This window comes from Ambystoma mexicanum, chromosome 2q (genome assembly GCF_040938575.1).
Source record: "Ambystoma mexicanum isolate Mex_15411 chromosome 2q, UKY_AmexF1_1, whole genome shotgun sequence".
Classification (NCBI taxonomy): Eukaryota; Metazoa; Chordata; class Amphibia; order Caudata; family Ambystomatidae; genus Ambystoma; species Ambystoma mexicanum.
The window spans coordinates 768,856,180-768,871,345 of NC_090924.1; positions in this window are offsets into that span (position 1 = coordinate 768,856,180).

Consider the following 15,166-nt stretch of genomic DNA (forward strand, 5'->3'; position numbering starts at 1 on the left):
AAGCTGTTTTAGCGCACAATGCTCAAACTAGGACAACAACCCCATCGCGCCATACCTCTAATGTTCTGTTTGGAAAGTATGCCCCCTCTTTGGAAAATGCTTTACAGACAGCCACATGCCACCAGAGAGTGTATCCTTCTGTCGCTCCCAAACCTTTAGTTTCATTAAAGAAATCAGTGAGGTCAGGTTAAATGAAAACAACCAGAATCACTCCCTTACCAGTATGCCTCCCTCCAAAGGTGATTTGTTCAGAGGTCCTGTTCTTTGTCCCCTACGTGTTATGTGTGTGGAACACCTGATCAGCTTACAAAGGCCTGCGATGACAAGCCAAAGGAAGAGCCAATTGATACTAGCTATTGTTATTCAACTCAACTATCAACCAAGCCAAAGGGACAATGGCTGGAACCAGAACATATAGAAGACAAGCCAAAGGTGCATGAAATTGTATTTTCACAAGAACATGGGGGAAGGACTAATGCATCCCAGTGGAAGTCAACGGGAAAAGGTGATCACCCAACTAGACTCTGCCAGTTGGAAGACAGCAATCAAAGCTGCCTTGAAATATCTGCATCATTTATTTCCTAGAATGCTAGTCCTCATTGCACGCCTACCTCGGGTACAAAGGCCCAACTGGATGTTCAAGTGGAGCATGAGAAGATGTCAATGGATGCTACTGTCATGAATGGCCTGCCCAAGGAACTCATCCTGTGGTCACACTTTGCTGGTTTTTCAAGATGGATGGACAAAGCACAGAGGAGAAAACAAATTACGAAAGATGACAGCACATGTCAGAAGCCACCAAACACAAAATGTACTGGCTGCATGGTAGGATGAAGGTTTGGACACCTGTGTATGGCCATGGGACTATGTAGAGGAGTCCTTTATCTTAGAGGCATGAGAAAGGGGGGTTCAATGAAGAGGGTGAGACCACCTGTAGGACTGGGGTGACACTGAGCGCTGGGCACCAACAGGTCTGGGTGCCAAACACTGGTCCATGATGCAAGCCCAAAAGGGGCATACCGATGATCCCCAAGGCTCCAATGGAAGCTGGAGGCTGAAACATTTTTTAATTGGAGGGGAGCAAAGATTTGTCATAAATAGGTGGGAGCGAGTGAGTATGGGCACTCTCTTGAAAGATCCCAATATAGCCACCCACCAATATGCAGATGATACTCAGTTGTACATGAGAGTAAATAGTGCACAAGACATCACCCTACTCTGCAATTACCTAGTCATCATCTATTTCTGGATGTCGACTGCCTATTTCAAACTAAACCCATTCAAGACTGAATTCATCCTTATTGGGCAGCCCGCTAAAAAACAACAATGGCTCAATGATACATGGCCAGAAAAATGTGCTCCACAACTCTTGGACTCAGCAAAATCCTTAGGCATCACCATTGTCGACAACCTATCCTTAAAAAACACATAGCCAAGAAGGCCCAAGAAGGCTGGCTCTGACTCTCCACCCTCTGCAAAATCAAACCCTTCATCCTGTTGCAGGACTTTCGGATTGTAGTGGGGGCCCTTGTAGTCTCCCCCATTGATGGGGGAAATGGCGTCCTGATGGGGCTCCAACCTGCTAGCTTGGCTCCCCTAAAATCAGTCCGGGTGCATCACGTCTTATTACAGGTTGAACAGAAATGTGACCAAATCACTCCTATCCTACACAAACTACTTAGGCTACCTCTCCAGGCTAGGATGCTGTTCAAGACTGCATGGAACATCTACAAAGCAGTCACTAGTAGCACACTAGCGTACCTGGTGGCTAAGCTACATATATCGGATGGCACACACACCTCGCACAGTAAAACGAGCAACTGACTTAAATTACAACTCATCCACAAAGAGAGGACCTGCAAACAATCTTTCTCTTGTCACACATCCATCCTCTGAAACCCGATCCTGGTGTCGGCTCAGAATGCCCCCACATTTCTCCAATTTCACAAATCTATGAAAAAATTGCTTTTTCAACAACATCTGAACGAGGACCAATTGATGCAAATACCAACACAGAAACCTCAACTCAGAGTATTGCGCTACTGTGAAAAGATGCCAGCCCAAATGCTGGCTAACCACACTCTACTGCTCTCAAACCAGGTCTGCGCTTTAAACAATAAAATAAAAACGATGACTGCACAAATGTTAGACTGTTCATAATGATATGCCACAGTATGAAAACATGTCCTTGCTGGCTTCCCATATGGCCCCCATTTAAGGACACACATCATGTTGGATTTGCCAAAACCCAAGTAAAAACTGCATCCCAAGTAAGGAATCATATCTTTGCTGGCTGCAAAAATACACCCCTTCCCATGTAAGAAGACCCATCAGGTTTCCTTTCTCCTTAACGCCAGAAATACATGCAATGCCAAATAAAGAAAACATATCAATTCTGACTGAACAAATATCCATCCTGCCCCTATGTATGAACATTCATAATGTTAGGTTGGCCCTTATTATAGGTAACAAAAAAGGTCATGCTACAGTGAGAAAACATATCCTTTCTGAATGCACAAATGTGGTCCTCATTTAAGGACACTCATCATGTTGGCTTTGCCCATAACTCGAGTAACAAATGCCATTCCCCAGTAAGGAAGCATGTCCTTGCTTGCTGAACAAATGCCGCCACACACCCTAATGTAAGGATACTCATCATGTTGGCTTTGCCCTTAAAGTATGTAAAACATGCCATGCCGCAGTAAGAAAACATTTGCTGGCTGGCTGCACAAATTGCCCCCATGTAAGAACACTCAACATGTAGGCTTTGACCTTAGCGCCAGTAAGGCATGCAATGCTTCCATAAAAAACATTCAAAAACACAACATTACATTTGTCTTGTATATGAAACATCCTCGGTTGATGTGCTGGGTGTAGTGATGTGGTTGAATAGGTCTAGTTCCATGTGGTTTGGTCAAGGGCGCAGTTACAGGGGATCCCAACCTTTGGGAATTACTGATCATTTTTATATTTTAAAAAACATATGTTTTGTGCCCTACGGATCCAAACACTGGACAGATTTTCAGCGAAATTGTACCAGGAGCAGAGGCCTGGTCAAAAAGATTTGCTTTCACAAATTTGGTTTTAATCTGTCCAATGTTTTTATCATAAGTGCCCAAAAGAGTTACAAAGTTATTAGTGATATAACTTTGGTCTCTGAGGCATGGCCTGCTGACATGGCACGGTCAATCTGGTCACTGCTGGTCCCTACTAGCTGCATAAATGCCCCCATGTAGGAAGACTCATCATGTTGTGTTTGCCCTTAAAAGTAGTAAAGACTGTCATCACACAGTAAGGAAACATGTCCTTTCTGGATAAACAAATGTACCCAGCACCTGGGCCAATGTGAGGACACTCTTCATGTTTGCTTTACTTTTAACACCAGAAAAAAATGCCATGCCACTGTGAGAAAACATGTAATTGTTAGCTGCACAAATACACCCATTTCAGGATGCTTGTGTTGGCTTTCTATGTAACTACACTAAACAATGCCAAGCCACAGTTATAAAACATGTTTTTGCTGGCTGCATAGATGCTTCACCCACCCCCATGTAAAAACACTCATCTTGTTGGGTTTGCCATTAGCACTCGTAAAAAATGCCATGCCACAGTAAGAAAATATGCCCTTGCTCTCTGTACAAATAACCACCACTCACTCCAAACGTAAGGGACTACTCATGTTGGCTTTGCCATTAAGGCTAGTAAAGAATGCCATGCCAAAGTACGAAAACATGCCTTTGCTAGCTGCACAAGTGCCCCCATTTAAGAATGCTCATGTCAGCTTTGTATCTAATTCCAGTATAAAATCCCATGCACAGTAAGGAAAACCTGTCTATGCTGGCTGCACAAATTACCCCCACTCACTCCCCGTCTACTGACACTCATCATGTTGGCTTTGTCCTTAATGCCAGTAAAGAGTGCCATGCCTCAATGAGGAAACATGCCCTTGCTGGCTGAACAAATGCCCCCATTTAAGGACACTCATGTTGCCTTTGCCAATAACACCAGTAAAAAATATCCCATGCCATGGTAAGAAAGCATATCCTTGCTAGCTCCAAAAATGTACCCCACATTAAACGACACTTATCATGTATCATTGTGCTATCATTGAATACCTTCCTCTTTGTTTAAATAACGTCTCAATCATGGCAGATTCTTTCCTCAAGATTCACGATTATGAACAGCACTAGATCATAAGTCATGTAATGATAAAGCACCAACTGGGGTTGAATCTCTACATAGGAGGGTGTAACTAGATCTTCAGCCATTGAATGGCAAAGCACATATTGGTTTTCAATCTGTCATAACACTCCCTGATCTGGGATTATTCGATGAGATGAATTTAGAAGGTCCTAGGCCCACATTTATGGGAACATTTTTCCTTTTCTTCTTCATCTCAAACAGCCCAGCTTTGGACTGCTACAAATAGAGTGACGCAGATACAAAGGCCCACATGGTAGGACTATTTCAACATATTGCCCTATAAAGTTAGGTCAAGGTTATAAATTGGATTTGTCGCTGGGCCACCCAGCTGACTTTGATTTACCCTCAGCAACTTGTCTTGAAGTAAATGTACTGATTGCTCAGATGGAACAGGTAATTTTAAGAAAACAAAGGGCATCATGCTGTATCTTTCTGTACGATTCACTTAGGTTTCTGGTATATTTGGTATATTTTGGGAACTCTTGGGGTTGATATACTGATTTATACTAGCTCTCGTTACACCTATTGCTCTGCACCCGATAGAATACAGCCGAGTCCCACAAAAAAACCTGCCGGTCCAGCTGTACCATACTTACACTCATCATGTAGCCCTTAATGCCAGTAAATAATACCATGCCACAGTAGGAGTACCTCCATGGTGCCTGTCCAAATGGAGTACCCTTCCCACACCCCAACCTATCCTCCTTATGTAATAACACTCATCAAGTTGGCTTTGCCCAAAAATACCATAGAACATGCCTTGCCAATATAATAAAATGTCTGTGCTGCATCCGGCCTGCACAAATGCCCCCAGCCTTGCGCACGTACACCCATTCATACCCATGCATACATGCAGTCACATCACACTCCCATAAAACATCCCTCTCAATCAATCATTCACATGTGCACCATAATAATCATACTGCCTTCTCACTCACATGTGCACACACACCCATACTCAATATTCACATTGCACTCATTAATCCGAGAATGTACACAGCAGACACACCTTGCATGCAAACATATATACATACATACACAAATCCAAACAATCTTCTTTTCTTACCTTCTGTGCTCTAGCACCAAACTGGATGCCACCTCTCAGCAGCTCTCCAGGCCTCTGGCTCCCGTACATCACACATAGAGGAACCAGGAAGGGCATCCTTGTGACTGGCATGTGCGGAGGAGGCTGGGTGCCTCCATCTCAGCACCCTGTGAGACTTTAATTTCTGGGGTGGTGTAGGAGCACACCTTTGCATATTTGGGCCAGCTATTCCCCAGCCTGCTTGCCTGGTGGGCAATGCAAGTCTGGGGAAGCAAAACACCATAGCCGTGCATGGCCCATTGGGCATGAGTACTAGGGAATGGAAAATGTAAAGGGAAACCCCTTTTCCATACTTTTGGATTGCCACCCTGTTGCCCACTATGGACAAGCAGCCTCTACCAGGTTCCCATTGCATCCCAGTCTTATATGCTTTGACCCTCCAAAGACCTTCAGCTACCTAAAATAGCCTAGGACTGATCAGAATGGAGGGGGGTGGGACTTGAAGAAAAAACAGGTAATTGCACTGGTTCCCTGGGTAACTGCAGTATATGGCATGAGGCACACAGGGGCAAAGGTCCATAAGGAGGGACCACTTAGGAATCCCTTAACCATGTTCCTTGTCTTTCGGATGCCCCTGTCATTTTTGGTAATACATTTGGTGCAAAGAACAATGGTCCCAAGTGTTTAGGTCGCATTTCCACACCAGACCCAGATATTCTTTTGCCCGTTCAAGCACCAAAGGGAATTTGTAGTTTAGACCCAGCAGACCCTCGACCCATGATAGTGGGTTTCTGCGGAGCCAATGTTGTAAGAGCAGAAGATTGATTTGAGAAACAACACAAAAAAGCAACTTCTGCTTGCTCACCTGCTCGTACGCCCTGACTAATAGAGTTACAGAGTCACCTGCACATAAGGACACTGGATGCTTACTGGGAGAAAACCAAAGACATGACAACGCTGAGTGCCAGGGGAGGCTGCAGCTGAACATGTAAAACAAAGAAGGTACATTTGCTTCGAGTAGCTTTGGTGAGCAAAGCCATGTCAGACCCCGCTCACGCATTGTTGACAAATATGTAGTTCACTGGTGTGAGTACCAATCACAATGCTTGCTCACTGATTCAAACAGCTGACAAAACTTGCTTGATTAAGCTTTCTGTGAGTTGTTGCAATGGAGAATAAAAGTGGGTTGGATGTGAGAAGTGTGTGAGTTAAGAATACAGAGCAGGAGGTCAGGAATGAGGCATGGCCATGGCACAGACAATAGAAATTGATCTTACAAAATGGAAGAAGATATAAAGAAAATAGCATCCATAGAGCCTTATAAAAAAAGAATTGATGAAATCGAGAAAGAGATGAAAGAGTTTAAGCAAAGTAATACCTTTTAGAGAATCAAAAGATTATGAAATTATCTGAATAATTTCACCTATGAGAAAGTCTTTCAATATATAAAAGATGGATATCGCAATGTTTCACTATTTCAAGCTGCTGGCCCGAACAATAAAAATCGATGTGTACATTTTAGGAATACTTCATATAGTACAAGCAACGACAGCAACAAAATAGATGATATTAATGAAGGTCCATCCCCCAGCAGGCCACCAACTAGAGGACGAGGACAACGTAACAGACTACAGTTTTGAGGCAATCGAAACAGGTCTGACAGGTCTTTTTTAAACCGAGGATCCAACAGGGTACAGTGGGAGGATGACCGGAGGCAAACAAGAAGCGGGACTCGCTCTTAGTTAACCTCTCTGACTAAACAATATCTTATACAGAAGAACAAGTTCTTAACAAAGGATGTGGGTTTGTCCTCACCTCAGAACACGACCCCTTTGAATTTAGAGGGGAAATTCATAAATTCATGCATACAATCCATTTAAAAGAATTTTTTGAAAATTGCGAGGATAATCCCTTCACTTACTGGGGTGATCTCAGACAACCGTCTACGTTCTATGCTCCCTCTATGACGCATTCTCAAGAGTCATTCTTTTTTTAAAGGAAGGTTTTGGCTGATGTAGAACGCCTTGGATCCATCCAAATTCAGGTTTTTCAAAACGTGATCAAATTAGAGAAGGCAGCAATCAAATCCCTTGCGTCGAATGATAATATTGTCATAAAAAAAGCGGACAAAGGTGGGGGAATGTGGTGCTCAATAAGCAAGACTATATAAATGAATGCCTACGCCAATTTAACAATGCACACTGTTATAAAATGTTGACAGAGGACCATACCAAAACTTTCCTCTCCAGCATAGAGCTCAAATTAAGAAAGGCAGAGGAACGAGGCTGGCTTGGTAAAAAGGAAGCTGATTTCGTTTTCAATAATAAATAAACCATCCCGACCTTCTATGCTGTACCTAAAATTCACAACACTCTACAGAGTCCATCCACCTGGACGTCCCTTAGTGGCAGGCATAAATTCGGTCCTAGAACCCCTTTCACAATTTTCAGATCATTACCTGAAAGGGTTTGTCAGTAATATGACCTCTTACTTGAAAGACACCACGCAAGCAATAAAAAAGTCTGAAAATCGTAATTTTAATCCTGATATTAATCTTCTGATAGGGCTGGATATAGTATCGCTTTATACTAGTATCTCTCAACAAGCGACCCTCAAGATCATCAAAGATGTTCTGTGGACTAGACCAGACACTGGACTAGACACTGGACTAGACCAGACACTGACCCTGTTCTTTCATAATGTGGTGTGTGGAAATGACCTTAACAAAAAACTTTTTTGAATGTCTGGGTACTTTTTACGAACACTCTAAAGGGATGGCGATTGGGGGCCATGAATGGCATCAAGCTTGGCCAACCTTTACGTCGAGAGTTTTGAAAAGCTCATAAGTATTCTGACTTCAATCCCTTTAAAGCACAAATAATACAATGGACTCAGTACATTGGTGAAATTCTAGTGGTATGGGAAGGTTCCAAGGAATCAGCGACTTCTTTCTTTGACTGGTTGAATGCCCAAAGCCAGTACCTAAAGTTTACTATACCTATAAGTAATCAATACTCTAACTTCTTGAATATCACTGTTTATCAAAACAATGGACGGCTGCCGGTAAAATCATTCCACAAACCCATGGAGAAAAACCCTTTGCTTGATTATAATAGACATCACATCAAACATTTGAGGGACAATGTATCCTATGGCCAATTTCTCCAACTCAAACAGAATAGTAGTCTGAGAAAGATGCCTTTGAAATGGAAGCCAGGGTTTTATCATCTAAACTTGTGAAAAAGTCCTCCAAAAGGGCATATAAAAATAATAACCAAGAAGCTCTACTTGAGACCAAACCACAGAAGCCACTTGACAACCAATTAGTGTGTGTCTCTACATTTTTTGAAACAGAGTTTAAAAATTTGAAACATTATGAAGAAACACTGGGAAGTGTTTGAGCGCAGAAGTTCTATTTCTGAGTATCCCTTGTTTGCTTACAAAAAAAGTATCTGTATAGGCAATTGCATGAGCAAAAGCAAATTGCGTATTGCTCATCTGAAAATGCCCACCATTTTCCTTACCTGGGAATTGGATCCTATTGTGGGACATCACCCCTGTGGCCAGTGTGGGGCATGCAATTAACAACCAAATCAGTGACTGTAGATCTCGGCCTAGCGAGGCCTTGTAAACAGAATACTTTCTGTAACTGTAACAGAGATCATGTTATTTATTTAATCACGTATCCTTGTGGTTAGGAAAGACAAACTGGAAAATCAAGACAAGAATCTTTGAGCAAAGGAGTTGTCTCAAGAATAAAAATGAACAGACCTCCATGGTCAAGCATTTTATGGCTCTAAACCATGGTTGGGAAGATTTTAAATGGACAGTCCTCCAAACAATTAAATGGCCCATTTTCAAAGTAAAAGAAGAAAAACTGTTCAAACGTCAACAGGAACTTATCTTCCTCACCAAAAGTGACTGCACAGGCTTGAATGAGACCATTAAATGGCACAAAATCAAATAATCGTATCAACATCATCTAATACTGGGAGCTTTAGACATAACTCAAAGTCGCGCATTGGCATTTTGAGCACCAAGGGCTCTTTATATTTCCATTGTACTGCTGGGACTTTTTAACTAGTTTCCAGGACTTGTTTCATACCATTCATTCATTTTTTGGGCTGACACTCCTTGATTCATGGGATTCTTTACACAATACCATTTTACTTATGCATGACCCACTCCCACACTGCATTTAATGTACATTTAATTTGCCATTTTTCCTTAAATGGCGAGTAGCATTTCTTCACAAGAGGACTAGATGCGCCACCCTTAGACACATTATCAACCGACAGTTTTCACTGAGGATACGAGTGACCACCCGGGCGATAGAGCTGACTGTGCGCATTACTGATGAGTACACAGTCAACTACTCGGTCACACTGGCAACCCCATTCTAGGCACGAGTTGCCGGGGTATGCGGCTGAGTTGCGAGATGACAGATGAGTATTTGCATTCTCGGCTTCCGGCTATCTGTGCCTAGGTAAATCTTTCTTTTCTTTACGTCACCTTATAAGAATTTCTTTATGACCTTTTATTAAAGAAGGGCGCAATGACCGCTCACTTTATATGATGATCAGTATGTTGGCAAATAAGGCAATCCTCAACCCTTGTGATTTCCAATTGATTGACCAAGAATAAGTTATTAATTTAATCGACCGGGTGAAATCACCTTTTCAACCATTCTAAAATGGCCACCGCAGAGTCGGGCGGTCACAGTAGTCTATTTATGTTTGGGGTCGCCTAGCAACAGAAGTTTCTCCCAGATGGTTCGACTACTTGCTAAGACGCGACCAACCCAGACGGTGTGATTAACTCCACAGGTAAGGTATATTTGTGCTACGTATCCGTAGCTTCTAATTATGATGTCACTCTTATTCAAGCCAGCCCCTGGATTATTTCCGACATGAGCTCTCATTTCTTTTATCCCGACTAAGTCAATTTCTGGCATGTCTGTCGCCTGGCAACGCACTCGCAGCCAGCCCTACATGTATAGACGACTCCTTCAGTTTACAGCGTCACATGGTAAGCCTTGAGTTATTACAACTAATATAGGCAAACATTTGCTTCATCTAAAAGAATGAAGAGCTCATTTGAGTTCCTTTTAATTGACATTTTAGCGTATTGGAGAAAGTTATTTTGTCATAACGTGGACAAGACTTTCTCCCCCAGACCCAATCTACTTTACAGTGAGGCTTCACACCAATGTATCTAGGTGAGTCTTTATATTACCACTAGAATGAGTGTTTTGAGTCGTACGCATTTCAGCACGGAAATCTCATTACTCATACTCACTTTTATATAGCAGATTTTTTTTCTACCTCCCCCTTGTGAATCCTGATATGAGAGGAGTTTCCTTGGTAGATTTTGTATCTACACAGATTAAATTTCAGCCATAGTTATATCTTACTCTGTAGAGATTTACTAATAGCCTTTTCAGTCTATTTCTAAGTCGGTTTCTGTTGCATCATGTTCTAGGAAACCTTCAAGAATTCTCAAATATCACCTTTTGTTATGTTCACAAATGCATTTCCATTAAAAGGATACGCAGGTGACCTATGTGCAATTGAGGAGAACTGCACTATTTACCTAGAGGTAATTTGATTATTTACTTTACCATCTATGGGTGTAATTGAGAGGGCTCACATTACCCCCCTCTAACTTTAAGACTGGTAGCACTAATGGCTACCTTTGTCTCTTGTGTTGATACTTCACAGCACTGAAATCCGGGGTTTGAAAGAAACAAGCTTCAATTTAAAGAATATAGATGTGGGTTGTCATGGTTGAAACTCTCGGACAAAGTGTGACCCAATTCATCAGCTCCTGAGGAAGGTTCACCGATAAATAGGATTCTGAACTGAAACATGTCATGCGTTAGCCACTGTAACATTACAAGGTCATATGTACAAACGTTTTGGCATTACAATTGAGACATTTCTCCATGTGATCTGAAATTTGTTTACATACCATATCGACCTCACTAGTTAGTCTACATCTTGCTAGACAGGTGTCGCTATAGCACTTTACTTACATTTGTTGTTTTTCTCATTTTTGAGAAATAGTTGTTGTATTTAGTTTGTCTTTGTGATTGTGTATATACATAGTGTGTGTTAACTGTGATAACCACTGATTGGTTTTTTAATATTTATCAATAAAAATTTGCTTCATTCATACATTAGATCTGCATTATTATTTGCTCTTCCATGATACTGGAGGCATACACTATCTCTCAGCTTTGTTTTTTTAGAGCTGTGGAGTCCTACAATTTCCTGATCTCATATAAAAAAACGTTTAAAAATCAAAATACAAACATATGTTCTATAGGGATAATAGTGTTGCAATAGTGTCATGTCTTAGTTTTTCATGCAGATTTTCTTTTTAATGCATTTTTTATTTTTGTGACTACTTTGTGAATATCGAAATTTCATGAACATCCAATTGTTATAAAGCCCTGGTCACTTTTAGTAAGGAATGGGTTGAAATAGCTGTCGCAAAAAGGGGAAGGAATAATTGGTGTTCTCCTGTGTTACCAAACCACTATAAACTTGCCCTCGAGCAATGTCTAAGAGAAAGGCAATCTCTGACATTTCCCCTGTGAAAGGCTCCAAAAAACTCTATAACATTTTTCAACCCATCAAGGAGGTTAGTGTGTTAATTACAGAAATAAAAGACTTACTTTAGGATATTGAGGGGGGGTAGTAAGGGCCAAGGGAAAAAGCTCCCAAGTTCCAATTGTGCGTTGAATGGAGCTGATGGCACGCTGCAGATGGTAGCGATTGATGTGGTTGTTCCTAGTGGTATTGGGAAATGCATTAGACCTCCTATTGGCAAGGCGGGAGGGTTATTGAAGGAATACCCTGAAGCCTTTACCACAGACATGAGAGTAGACCAATTACCTGTTGGCAAGGTGAGTCTGGCAAGTCCAACATTGCCATGTGTTACTGAGCATCATGCTAGTACTCCCGAAGCTTCACTAATACAATCTAGTGTAGATGCCTCAGTGCTTATAAATGAGGTAGCCCCAGCGAAGACCCCTGGCACATAGGGTCCAGCTATATTGTCACAGGAAACTCCTGAGCTGGCTAATTTGGAATTTGAAGAGGACGATATAGTGCTAATTTCGCTATTAATCACCACCGCGAATAAATATTCTGTACTAAACACATTAGAATGGAATGAGGAGGGACGCAATAGGAAGGCAAAAGGTATAAGGCCCAAAAGTGGGAGAAAAGTTAGAGGATGTAAGGCCATAACATTTCGAGATAGGGAAGCGCCCAAAAAGACAAAGAAAGGGCTAGCAAGCCTAAACGCAAATGATAAATGCTCAAAGACTCTGATTTTGAGTCGTAAGGTAGAAACCTGAATAACGACAACCTGAGGGTAGAGCTTGGAAGCCTCAAGGATGTCATTGATAAACAACTGGACCTGGCGAGGCCCTCTAAAAATTAAGGTACACACCCAGCAGTTTGGGCACCAAGGAAAGCCAATGGGCCCCATGAGGGTCATTATGACCACCACGGTCAAGCCCCAAGACAGATCTGTGGGGACCTTGGTCAGGGAGAAAATTGATTGTGATCTTTCCAAGGAGCTTTTTCTGCTCTTAGGCGAGAATGTGATCATAGTAAATGGGCCAGAACCAATCACAGAGGTTATAAATAATCAAGCTCTCGTGGGAGTACCGTTAGAGTCCCGCTTGGCCGCTACTCTCTGGGGTGATTCTGACTTATTAAATATGTGGCCCGTTTGTTCTTCTTCATTTCTAACAGGTCGAAAAGATTGTATATCATTTAGTTAATCCTGTCTTTTCGGTAAGATTGTATCTTATTGTGTCTCTCACTATTTTTTTAGAGTTTGTTCTTGTTTCTCACATTGTGCCTTCTATTGACTTCCCTGATGACCACCTATACCTCCTACAAGCTAACAACGAGTATGCCTCCCATTGTACCGCTGTCGCTTGTCCTCCAATCTAATCCAGCATCAGAAGGCCAGCTAGACTCTGCCTTGTTACCCCAAACCTTGTTTCTCTGCCACGTCTTTTACTCCCAGGTCTGCTAACAAACAAACCTGATTTCCTTTCAACATCCAAAATAACAGAATAGGTATGTCTTCACCCTTATCCCCAGTCACTATTTCATCTTGTGAGACCCACACGTCCTCCCCCCTAACCATTGGGAAAGTTAACACCCCCCATTGCACGCCTTTGAGGCGGATTAATCCTCATCCGATTTCTGACATGACTATGATGGAATCTACCAAAAATTGTCAAGCTGTGCGTAACTCGAACATGTCTATCTCACCAATTGCATTTCCCCAATTGTTATCAGACTCTATTGCCCTTTCAATCCACGCAAGCCTATGCAAGTCTGTCCATTCTACAAGGGGGGCCGACCGCCTCTCCGGCGCGCCTTCTGTGTCTTGTGTGCCCAGCAACCCTTCCTCTGCAAATGATCTCCCAATGCTCAAGTCCTTTGCATTACCAACTCCACGCCCTAATAGACCTTATCCCATTGATAATTCTGCTCAAACCTTATTAATGGTGCAACCCGCTCTTACAGCCATTAATACCGCCATTTATAGTCTGTGTAAACTTTTCGAATCATTAGATACCAAAGTTACTCGACAAGCCCTGCAATTTGAAGATTTGATGAAATGGCTTTCTTCGCAACAGCTCTCTAAAGTTTCTCAAAGTAACGAAAGTCCTGATGAGTCAGTTGTCATGATTTCCAGCCATTTGGCTGTTTGCAACGAAAATTCTCTTTCGGCGCAAATGCCACCACAAACATCAAAATTGGTCACTCCTGTTGTCTTGGTTCCTTGCCCCCTTGCGCCAATTTCAGGCATTATAGGCCCTGAAGCTTCCCACATGGAGAATACCTCTCCCCCATTACCGGAACACCATGCGAGTGATGTAGTGCCTCCTCGCCTTGGGGATTTGCCAAGCACTAAAACCGTTTAGATTGATGGACAAAGCCATCTACAACAATTGAAAGCGAGGAATCCTAAACGTAATAACAACAAAAAGAAAACATTGATTCCTATTAAAAAAACGAAAAATATGATTGGAACTAAAAACCCAAAAAGGACTCTCAATACCTTCTTTAAAGCACTTGGCAAAACCTCAACTTTTCCTGTAGCACAGCATTCTGCTGCTTCGGTTCCAGTTGATAGTGTGCAACCCAAAACAACAGGAGTATCTAATCAGCCCAGATTGCCAACTCTTAATATATGTACCAAAGTTAAGTCTACTGTGATGCTTTCACCGCTCTCGCAACTGGTTAACTCTTTACGTGATGTTCAGAAAATTCCCCTGTGCAATCCGAATCCATTCCTACTTCCCTCTGCCTCTGGCAAGTCAAGTCTGAGTTCTGACTGCCTGGGCTCTGTAGGTTCTGGACCTCCGGAATCATTGGTGCAACCACAATTGTCCTTGGCTCCCCCTATGCAGCCAAAATCAGTTTCTTTCGCCCCTTTGGATGAATTTAGAAAAAGAGTGGATGATTATCTATCCGCTAATTTGGCAAAGGTACTTTTTCAAACCCATGGCGAGTCATCTTGCCAGACAGAAGTGTCAAGAGGTGTAACTGAAGTGTCCGGTGATAAATAAGGAGAGTACTATGGGGCTGAAACAGGTAAGTTTAATATATGTATATTAAGTATATTATATCATATGAGGAGGAGGGAGACAACGAGTCTATCTGCCAAGGCCAGCAGCTGTTGTCGTTCAATCTACATTCCACATTCTTTATCCTCGCTTCTTCTCTCGGCACGCTCTAAGTCTCTCTCTTGCTCAGCTGGCTAATGAGTGCTGCATGAACGTTCTGCAGAGATGAGCTTCTGCCGGCAGCTGTAAACTACTATGCAACAAGGATATTACACATCTCCCTTCCTTTATATACACAAATGTTTTTCTGGGCT